Below are 12,000 nucleotides of genomic sequence, written 5' to 3' on the forward strand. Positions count from 1 at the left end.
AGTAGTTACAGAGATGGCGTCTGATCATTTGTTGGGTAAACTTGTAGAGGTGATAACATCTTCTGGTAGTGTTCAAGTTTGGTTTGGTAGCCTTAGACAGTAATTGCATTAGAGGAAACTTGGGAGCTCTTATTTTAGTATTACGAAACAATTTCATAGTTCCTTTTTCCAGTCCAACTCTTGTTAGCAGATCAGATAAGGGAACTCTGTCCCTCAGAGATGCTTCAGTTCTTCCACTATGTTAGTTGGCCTAATATTAGCCACTTCTTGTTAAAAGCCTCATTTTTTACTCGCTGTCTCTAGACAGGTAGCTCTGGGACATTTTTGGTTTGTGGACCTATAGATGTGTTGCAGGAGAGATGCTGACTCCTATATAGACAATATCAGCAGCGCTGGTTTTAGTTGCATTTTGTGAAACCCCTGGACTGTTCTGCCTTGGAGAATCACATCTACAGCAGCTATTGCTAGCTGCTTTGAAGTAAAATCAGTTGGAAAGCTTTCCTTTTAGAAAGGTACCTTCTGCTGTGGTATCCCCTCCCCTTCCCTGCCCCCCTCCTTTTTTTTTTTAATGCAAAAATGCTCTTTGAAACTTTGGGGCAACTTGTCTTATTTCTAATAAGCAGGAAATGTAAAGTATTTTGCTCTGAGTATTGGCTGGAATAAATTTAAATGCTCAACTTTTTATGAGGACTTTCTACCCGTCTGTCCCAAGGTTATTTTCTTGTATTTGTTATTCTGATTGAAGCAGAGAAGTTCGCTTGCCGTGATGTCATCTACCTGGAAAAATACCTCAAGTGTCCCCAGAAGGGAAAGCCAGATGAAATGTAGCGTGTATGTATATCCGATGGGTCACCACAGGCATCTGCCACGTTGTTTCTATTCTATTTCCGTTTAATGTACAAGTAACTTGCCGTAACTGGAACCCTCAGCTCTTGTCAGGAGGGAAAAGGGCTTCCACGTGGGTTTTTCAGGAATATCTGGCTTTTCAGAGTGTGCATGCTGACACTTCCTGCTGTATCTTAGATCTTTGGACTGATGTCTTGTGAGTCATCAGAATGACTCTTAGGTTGGCATGGCAAGAGGTTAGACGCATTTTGCGGGACAGTCTAGATCATTCCCCCATCTTGATTCCGATGCTGCAGAGCATTTCATAGCGTGAAGTGGATTTCGGGGTTGAGTTGGAACTTCTCTCCCTCTGCCTCAAAAAGAAAATACAATGGCATGGTGTTAAAAGTTCTGGCTCTCACCTCATCTCTCTTGAAGATTTGTGCCGTGGATAGTTCTCCCAATCCTGGTATGCATCATCTCTGCCTTTAAATATATCTTTCTGTGATCTGCCTTGCCCCAAAGGAACACACCTGTCTTGGCGGTTGAGGTGCGATGTGGTTTATGTATCAGAAATTGAATCCATTAGTGACTTTGAAGATTTGAACCAAACGTGTGAACTGGCAGGAGAAATGGAGCTGGTTAGAGGGAACTGTGTAAATAGTTTTTATAGCCACTTTAGATGTATTGTGATCTTGAAATTATTTATGCAGAATTCCTATATCACTGTGGCTGGTTCTTTTCTTGGGAGAATGGAGCGAATTATCCTTTAGGGTTTAGTTTTGTTTGCTTGTTTGTTTTTTATTATCATGGCACACAGTTTGATCATCAATTCAGTAATGAGTTCTGGACTTAGTTGAAAAGGGAGATAATATTATCAATGTATTTTCTCTTTCCTGAACCCATGGCTGTTCTGTTCGGGCTAAACTTCAGCCAACTAATTCTCATAAGTTCATTTCTTACAAACACAATGATGTCTTGGTAGCAATGAAATGTACATGTGAGTATTACAGATGTGTTCTAGCCTATAGTGTGTCTTGATTATTTTGCTGTTTTAGGTGATGCCCATGAATCTAATGCTTGATCCTGAGTATTCGGGGGAAAAGAGCAGTTCCTCTTAGTTAGCCCCTGTTTTTTGCCGATTTTGGTGCTGTTTTCCCATCTGCCACATTGTCCTTGGTACAGCGTACCCGAGAGGAAGCAGGGATTTTCATCTGAGGATAAGCTGGGTGAAGGTTCCATACTGAAAGATACCTCTGTACAGCTAACTTGGGAAAATCAGCCACGTGATTTATGGTGGTACCCACGCTGGTTAGCAGTGTAAAGGAAAGAACACTCTTACAAAGGTACCTAACCAGGAAAGCCCTAGCACGGTTGCACTTACCATGGTCAGAGATTGTGCTTTTTACTAATATTAGCTGTATCTGCACTAGTAGGATTTGCCAGCAGAGCTGTGTCAGTAAACCCTTTGTATTGTCATCCAAACTGTGTTTTAAGTGCTAGGGACCATGGCAAAAAAGTAGTTCTACAGAACGCAAAATTGTCAAATAGATAATGACCTTATGGATCAGCTCAAATAATTGCCTGTACATCAGCTCCTAGTACTAAGGGAAGAGATAATTAAAGGGAAAAAAAAATTAACTGAACAACTTTTTCCTTTTACTGAATGAGCATGTAATGAACTAGAAGGAAAGGATCCACAGTAATGGTGGGGTCATGATTCTGAGTCGTTTATTGATTGCCCTCTCCTGCTTTCGCTGTGACTCAGTACGTAACTCCCATAGGTTATTTGTCAGGAACTCCCTTTTGCAGAGGAGATATGTAATCATTGAATAATGTGCCAAGTTCCCTCGGTTTCGCGTAGCAAGAATCAGCTTGGATTTATGAGAGTTGATCTCCAAGTAATTTACATTTTAATCTTTGTGTCACGGCAATGAGATCTCTCAATAGAGTTGCAAATGGCAGAATTGAGGAGTCATCCGTGGTCTCAGAGTCACCTCTCAGGGTTTTGACCATCGATGTCTTTTTGTGGCGCAGCTTGCTGTGCCTGTTGGTTTTGGGTTTCTGCCCTAGTTAAGTGGAATTAATGCACAAAAGTAATCCCAGAGACATTAAGCTATGCTTGAATACGTGTCGTCTCAGCTAGTTTCTAAGGGGCTGTTGGCACTGAGGTGAATTGTACAGTAGTCTAACATAAATAGTCTTTAATTGTGAACTCTCAAATTGATTATTTTGGAAGGGAAGCCTTAACAGATGTAATATGTCAAAGCAGAGACTGATGTAGTTTATTATATTCTGCCTATGGCAGGGGCCAGTAGTAAGCAGTTAGGGAAGATGGATACTCCTTGATACGCATTCCAGTTCTTAAGCCAGTGTTTTTAGGATGTTCCTGAGCTACGTCAGGGTCATTGTTTAACAGCCTTTCAACTTCATGCTTTAATGTTGTCGTTCCTTAGGTGATCTTGTTCTTTTGTAGGTTATGTTTATTAAAGATCTGTTGTTCTTCAGATAAATTAGATGGAGAGCTATGATGTGTTGAACTTAGATAAACTTAGATTGAACATTAGAAATTCCTAGCAGGCCACAGAATTGGGTCTCCAAAGAGAGTAAAGGAACCATGGGAAAAATATTGGGTTTCTGAAACATTATTTTAAAAACGTAATAGTATGACATGGTTCTTATTGAAACTACATTTGGGTAAATATCCATTTTGAATTTTTTTTATGAGCTTTGTTACTTGTTCTTCAAGAGAATGGCTTTACTGAGTGCAGTTTTTTGTTTCTTGAGAGAATATTCTCTAAAGAAAATTACACCTTCGAGGATTGTACCTGGAGCGATCCCAGGACCATTCTCGCAGTCAATTGTTCTCAACTTCGCTTCAAAACAAAACGCTCAAAAAGCGCCCATGTGTTTCCCTTCCTATCTCATGCTAGTACTTCTGATTCTCATCCTCCTTCCTTATGTAACTAATTCATATTTTAGATAATCTGTTTTTCCTCTGTCCGTTGCACCGGCTTTCTGTTTAAAACTAAATGCTGATGTTGTGTTGCGAGTGGGGTTTCCTGTCCTTCTCCTGTGCAGTTTCTGATGTTCATACAGCTGTCTTTAGTTATTGGGACACATTAACTGTAGACCATATTGCACTATGCAAAATGAAGTCAGAGATTAAATTGCAGCGTATTTTCTGCCTCCCCTTTTGACACTTCTTCACTCTCAAAATTAACCCTTAGATGTGTATCAGAAATCTGATGCAAAGAGCAAAACTTGTGGAAAGGAATGGGAATAATACATACCAAGGAATAGAAATAGTTACGAAGGGGACTCTCTTGCTTTGCATTTTTGCTTCCAAGGGTGGGTAGAATGGCACATGTAATTGCAGCATTTTTTTGTCATGTAACAAATATTCTGGGTTTTGTGATGATGCGGTAAAGGCATCTGGGCCAACTGGGGATTGACTGTAATGCCAGGTTATGACAAAATTATTTGAGCTGCAACCTGGCCAGAAGTGGGCATATCGTCTGACAACATTTCTTGAAGCTTGAAGTAAGTTCACTTTTGTGCACAGTGTGTTAGATGTAGTAGCTACATTTTGTGGTGAAACTTGTGATTATTGTTTTTTAAAAACATATATTTACCAAGGAATGGGTGAGGCATTTACATGCTTGTCTGTATACCATATTGCAATATAGTAGTAAGGGTTGTGGGGAAATGAACGGGTGGGGTAACTCCAAACAGTACACCAGGGAAAGGAGCTGAGTCATAAGATTCCCTTGAATATGGAGAAAGAGGTGGGATCTCAGACACTGAGCATTAGGATTAACAAGCTTTTGTGCTTACGCTGGATCCCTGAAGCCCCTCAAAAGCAGCAGCCTTGTTTAAAACCAATTTCTACTTAAGTTCTGCAAAAGCTCTGTAGCTGTGTGTTAAACTGCAATGAATATAATAATGTACAAATCACAAAATATAACATAGTTTTAGGAAGCTGCAGTGAGCTAGTCAAGCCAAATGGCAGTAGCTGCCCCTCTCTTCCCCCAGCACAGTGCAGGTGCCTGCTGGAGGAGGAGGCTCTTGAAGAGGCAGAAGGATCAGTAAAGTAATTAAATGGCAAGAGAGAAGCCTGCTTAATGAAAGGAATCAACTGGCATTTGGTGCTAAAGAAACAAGCAGGGCTGTGGACTGCTGGGGACTTAATTGCTCTGAAATTTTCAGAAAGCAAGAAGCTATCTCATATTATGTGCTTCATTTTTACTTAGGAATTTTGTTTCCAGTTTTCCTTTTTTCTGAATCCATTGAATTAATCTCTTTTGTTCACTTGCTCACCTGTGTTACAGCAGAGAATTTTTTTCTTCATGATTTTAATTTTTCTCTGAATTAATTTACCATTCTTAGGTATGGGATATTTTTTTTTTTTCATTTTAATCTTGAAGTGGGTCACACCACAAATAATTCTGTGATGCAGAATTGTGAAACTCCCTTTGAATCGGATTAAAGCTTTTGTGTGCTGCAGACTTGATAGAACAAGCTTATAGTGAATTTTAAGGAAGAAGCTAGTGTTCAGTGGTGGGTGGGACGTGCCAGGTATGAGATGAACATGCCTGTCTTGGAAGTAAACTTATACATATAAGTTATGTTCCTCACCGAGTATCACAACAGATCCAAACAGATCATTGATTGCTTTAGCCATATACTATGTCGAAAGTTTTACTTCTTGTGTGTAAGACAGTTGATGCAGTCATCCTATCCAAGTTTTAAAGTTATCTGGAAATAAATGCTTGAAAGATGTGCAGAAATATTTAGAGGGTGGCAAAAACACCTTAGAGCTGGAGCATACTCTTCAATTTTGCCAGCTGGTAGTGCCAGTAATTACCGTTTACAACCATAGCTGTTCAGTTAATGGCATGCTTATGCAGGTAAATCCATGGTTCTACTAAATAGTTCATGCTGGAGCCCTGAAATAGATTGAGGTGTGGCTTCTGCTCTTTATCAGTCTCATTTCCTCCATGATAGGCAGGTTTTGCATGTGAGGTTGTATTAATAAACTGTGATATTTAGATGTGTATTTTGGCTGTCAGGATTTAGTTTGTTTAGCATATCAAAAAGAACATTGAAAAATTATTTTGATATGGTGCCAAGTCTCTAGAAAATTGTTTAATCTAGTAGGAAACCACATATCCAGAACCGGGGCACTGAAAGAAGTAGTAGGCAACAGCACATGAAAAATGTGGAAGATTGTTTTGATGATGAATGTGAGTACTCAAATAACATACAGAAGGAAATGATGGATGCTGCTGTTGGTCAACTGTACATCCGCAATTAGGAGCGGTGAGGCCTTTGAGGAGGGTGTTCTGTAGCCCAGAATTTGCAGTGACGAGCTGGCAGTGGTATTTTGGATGCTTCAGAGTGGCACCTGGCTGCCATCCTGCCGTGCCAGCTGCCGCACGTGCCCCGCTGCAGCACAGGGCACTGGCTGCTCTTCTCCCTCATGGCACTTACTGAAGTTACCAACTCTACTTCCTGTATGTTATTCCGAGATAACCAGCAAAATTCTATAATCTTGTACAAGAGGGCCGAATAGCTAATATGATGTCTGCTTCTGTCTTTGAAGTACCTGAATATTCTTTTCCCAAGGAGCATGGTAGCTTGCATAAAAAACAGTTCTTGGATCAAAGGACTGGCTGTCAGTCTTCCTTCCGGATGCTGGGCATGTCTGAGAGTAAGGCAGTGATTTTAAAAATGCATAATTCCTTGATCTATTTCTGGTTTTATCGCTCCAGCCTGCCTTCACAGCAGTGAATTCTGTTAGTTCTGAACTAACAGCCGCTTGTAACAATAAGACCTGATGAAAACTGATCTACGTTATTGTTTTCAATATTGGCTTAATGATCCTTGTTAATCCAAGAGGCATACGACAAAAGAGCAGATTCTGAGGGGAAATGAGTTCTATCAGCACAAACACATGCTCGCTGTGTTATATTTTTAACAGAAATATACCTCTATTTAGCAAGATGCAGCATGTTTTTTCAGTAATAGACTGATAAATTGTCAATTAAAAATCCATATACAGAGTAGACCCAACTGTTTATTGTGAGTCTGGGTAGACTTTGTAGACTCATTAACTTATTTAATTGTGTTTGCTTAAGTCAATCTCCCATGTGTTATTAACATTGTTGAATGTAATTGACACATGATAAGGATTTCAGGATAGGGGTTGGCAGCTTCCCTCTGCCCGGCGGAGGTGGTGCTGTGCCCTTCCCTCTCCTGCTCCAGCTGCCTCCGCTCCTCCTTCCTCCCTTGGGCTGGCTCTGGCTCCCTCCAAGAGTGCCTGGTACTGCTTTGTCTTAAGAACATTTCAGAAATATTTTTTTTTCTTCCTCATTTTTGTTGGGTTTGTCTTTTGACATTTTGGTGAGCTCAGTCAGCACGCTGGGCATTCAGACAAATATCAGGCCACTCGGAATAACTGATGGAGTGTGACCTTCCCCCTTCAGTCCTGCTGTTGGTTCAGCTCCAGCCTTACCGGTGAACCACCCCTATGGTGAGATCATGAGATGAGGGAGCTGATTCACAACTACTTGCTGGTCAAAGGGATGTTTCTTCTACGTTCCCTACACTACTCATCACTTACTTTTCTTTTGTGTGTGTGTTTTCTGATAGCTTAGTGAGTTGAATCAGCTTGCGGATGGGTCAGCTGGCTCTGGCGTAAAAGCAGGGGTAGGAGCGTGGTGCTGGGAGCAGAATGGGACCTCGCCATCGGCAGCAGACAGCTGTTGGGTTGGCTCATTCCTCTTGGGGAACCTTACCCTTAATTATTTGGCCTTATTAAAATTCTGTTGATTTTGTTTGGTTTTCAGCACTTTTCTTATGTGCACGTTAACTGGGTGGTACATATGCATTTTCGCTGGGCTTGGATGTTTTTAATGTGTGCGATTGTAGTCAGGAAGTGGCTGAAGGGGTTTTTCCTCCTCTTTTCCTCATTAGGAGCTTACTAAAAGCAATGACCTTAAACTCTTGGTGTGTAAACAAGGCAACAGGATCTAGCTGAAGACTTAATATAGTGCGATTAAACTGTGAGGCCTACAATAGAATAAGAAATTGAGTTTATTGTACCTGGTAGTTTCACAAGATTGGGAATGTAGGGTTTTTTGTACATTATTTAAGTAGCATTGTGCATGGGGGGAAAGGCAGACATTTGCTGTCCTGAGCTGGAATAGTGTGAATACTTGAATTCATTTGACACTTTATTTATGGATTGTACCTATATGCAGAGGAAAAAAAGTTACAACTTTTTTATGTTGTGGTAATTCATGGTGTGTCATAAGCAGAAAGGCTGAGTTTGCTTTTGTGTCTTTGCTTATACAGCTAGTATTTCTTTACCTTCATTATAGCTTTAAAAGCCTGCATCACTGAGATTTCAGTGCTGGTAATTCGTTTGTCTGGAATAACTCTTTGCCTGTGTCACTGCAGTCATAAGTGTTATTGTGCCATTTCTTGTACCAGTATTTTTCTTGAAAATAGTCATGCAGGCATCTTACAGTGTGCTTTATTTAAAAAACAAAACACGCCACCTACATCAAAAAAAACCCCTTCTACTGTTAAGTAAGCAGGTTTTAACCTGTAGCGCACACTTCTGTTAAGCAGATAGCACATTTTCTGACCCTTCAAATAAGAAAAAGTTAACCATTATAAGAGAGAGTATACGCCAGCCTAGTGAATCTATTCTTTAGAGAATTAAAATTTATTAAAAGAGAGGGATTTCTTTATCATGCTTCTGTGTTTGTTTTTTGCTGCAAGAGGGCCATCCTCACTGAAAAATGCTTTTAAGTGCTGTCTGGTTAGTTAAAAAAACAATCTTGTATATGGAAACCATTAGTTTTAAATTGGACATTAATTGATTGTGTGGTCAATGCAGTGAATAAAAAATATAAAGCCTTATACGTAAAGCAAACTGTGCACGGATGCATGTTGCATTGACAGGGCTGGGAATTATATGCTATCTGAAACAGTGGGACTACTATCTCTTGTTATCACAAAAGCCCAAATGTCCCAGCACGCCTGAGTATGTGTCAGTCGTGCTTAAATCTCTGGCTATTTGGCTGCATGCCATATTGTTGTTTGAGGGTCCATTTGGATTTATAAAGTCACTTAAGATTTCTAAATGTGGCCGTGACACCAATACTTTGAGGACTTTAATTTTGTTAGGTTTGGCATGCTTGAGTATTGGTGAAATAAAATGCCTATGTAAGAAAACCTGAGTTTTGTGTAATATCGTTCATGGTCTCTTTTAACAAATGGATAAAAGCAGTGAGGTTTCTGGAAGGGTAAGATAAAGCGAAGCAGAGCACAGAGCTGTCCGTGTACTTGTTGCAGTTTAACTCTTGAAGAGTCCTGTGATCCCTTCCTTAAGCCACAATCAAAACCTTATCAGGAATTTGCAAGGCAGCCTGGTGCTAGTAACGTGAAACAGTGATCATTTGACATGATGTAAGGTCTGTTCTTATTTACAGAAAATGTCATTTGATGTTGTTTCCTTTTTTTCCTCGGGTTGCAGATGTGGGTGGTTGCAGTTCTTTCCGATCTCACACAGATGTTGTCATTGTCTATTGTGCGCAGGGTGCTGCTTGGGGTGGTTTTGCTGGGCTGAGAAGGGAACAGCCTGTCTGTGTTCTCCTTACTGCACGAAGTACAGCGCTGAGAGACAAAGGACTGCTCCTGCTTTTTTTTTTTTTTTTTTTTTGACAGGATGTGGCACAGGTTCTTCAGTAATAGTTTTGCTTCAGGGTTGGTGGGGTCTTCAGTCTTGAGGCCCCAGATGATGTTCCTGGCAGTGCCACTGCATTCCTTCCAGTAATAAACCTGAAATAGCAGAAACAATGCGTTTATTCCATTTTATACAATAAATGAAATACCTCAAAGCAAAATGTCACCTTCAGTAATCAAGGATGTGTATTTCCTTCTTAGTGGTGCTGGCAGTCTTTCCTGATTTTTCTGACTTGCTTGTGAGAAACTCATACAAGAACTTACCTGAATTGGGAAAAAAATGTTTAGTATAAATATATACTAGTGAACTGTTATTGATTGATTATTTTCTATTAGGTATGCTAATAGCAATACATGCAATATGTACATACAAGGTATGCTAATAGAAATACATACAATAGATACAGTAAAACTTGTGTATGACCTGTGTATGCACATAGGTGTATCTGATTTATGCAGAACCTGGAAGGTTTTATAAATATGTCAAAGTAGTAGATGATTTTTAATTTAAAAAGAAGAAATTGAGCACTGTCTGGAGGGAAATCAAGTTTTGCAAACCTAGACATTGGGCACACCATGGGGACAGTTGTTTGTTATTATTCTATATTTCTCTGTTATATATGTTATCTGTATAGTCTTTTAGTTTAGAAGTAATTTAGTTGTGATTCAGAAAATGAGCAGAGATTTTCTTGGTTTTGATTTCTTTTCTTTCTATATTGCTGTAATACCAGATTTTGTGATTCTGTATAATATTTTTATTCTCGCAAAGGACTGTTTTGTTTCCTACTGGATTTTATTCTGTTTTAACACATAATCCAAGGATTTAAGACTAGCAAATTCTTGAGCCAGTCTTGCTCTGTTACATGGACATAGCCATCTTCCAGAATGAATATGCCGAGTAGTTGTTAAATACTATTATTATCAGTGATGATATGCAAGCGTGAAAGAATCCAGCTTTGTTTTCAAGGCTTATTTTAATTTGGCAGGAGTAGTAATCAAAGGGAGAGATAAAGGGAACATTTCAAATACGATGCTTGAGGTATGTCATCTGTGTTGTGGGAAAATGGTACTTATTTTCGCACCTGTCTCTTTCTAGGAAAAAAATTCCTGTGTGAAAATACTTTAATTTTCATTAAATGTTGTTTAAATGCCATGACATTTTTGTTAAATAACAATGAGTAGACATTTCGTAAAGGTAGGTTCCTGTTCCACTACAGGTGACAAAGTTGAGGCATAAAATTCTCTTGTCTAAGGAATGACCTGTGGGTCCATTTTTACCTCTTAGGGTACGAGTCCTGCGTTTGCAATTTCAGTGTTACAACCCCTTCTTTGTGCAGGTTATGAATGAGAGATTACTATGAGACAATTATTATACTAGAAAATAAAAGCAACAGAAAGTCCTTGTGATCTGTTAAAGAATGGAAGGGGCTGGTGCAAGGTCTTGTTTCAGCCTTCATGACGATACTTTTATCTGAAAGTAATTGATTAAAAACTATCTACCTTATGCTTTTTATCATCTGGGTTAGGTCAGTTGCGGGCATGGAACAGTGAAGGCATGACCTCTGTAGCTGGTTACTTGAAATACCTATTTATGGAAATTTTCTTGGCTAAAGATCAGAGTGCTTCTGTTCTTCACCTTTAGATTGTTGCCCTTGGGCCAGTCCAACTTGTTTGTGTTAAAAATCAAAATAACTCAAAAATAGCCTCAAATTGGTATTTTTTAATCCTTGATCAAAACACCATTGAATACGATCAGGATTAACATTTTGGAGTTCATGATGAATGAGCTGGTATTTTAATCAAGGATCAAATTGCATAGTATTAGATTAGAAACTGTAACATGTGCTGGTTATAGTTGACTAGTTACTAACTTCACGGACACTGTACGGAGGTAGAAATTACTAACTTTCAGGGTGATATCCCTTCTTTGTAATGACAGTGTGATCTCTGCTCTGTCAGCTCCGGCTGCCTTTTGTGTCTAGCAGAAGTAGCACTGTCAGCATTTTTAATGCAGGATTTCCTGTTCTTTTCTGTCTAGATTAGAGTTCTAGAAGTATGCTTTATGGAATTCACTTGTAAGACGTTTTTATTATTTAAATGGGGGTGTATGTGTTTAGTAACAAAAGCTTTTGTATAGTCATTTATACTAGTAATACTTTTCTATTTTGTACACAGAAGTGAATATATTTGTGTGTAAAAGCAAACACATGTAAATATACAGAGGAATGGCTGTATTTGGATCCAAGAGCCAAATATTCTTAGGGAAGGAAAACTGCTCCTGTAAGAGAAGTGTTACCTTTTTGAAAAAGATACATATCAGGTGTTTGGTTTTTATGTTTTCAAGTGCCTTATTCACGTCCCTGTTGTTGGTGATTAACTTTGTTTCCCATAAAATGAGTCGGTGTGAGACTGTATTTC

General features: G+C 39.2%; 1 protein-coding gene across 5 annotated transcripts in view; it reads left to right on the top strand.

Annotated features, from left to right (window-relative positions):
* CAB39 (calcium binding protein 39) overlaps nt 1-12,000 on the top strand; it is a 42,815-nt gene that overhangs the window by 9,392 nt on the left and 21,423 nt on the right. The window lies entirely within an intron of this gene.

The sequence above is a fragment of the Chroicocephalus ridibundus genome, chromosome 6 (assembly GCF_963924245.1).
Source record: "Chroicocephalus ridibundus chromosome 6, bChrRid1.1, whole genome shotgun sequence".
Taxonomy (NCBI): Eukaryota; Metazoa; Chordata; class Aves; order Charadriiformes; family Laridae; genus Chroicocephalus; species Chroicocephalus ridibundus.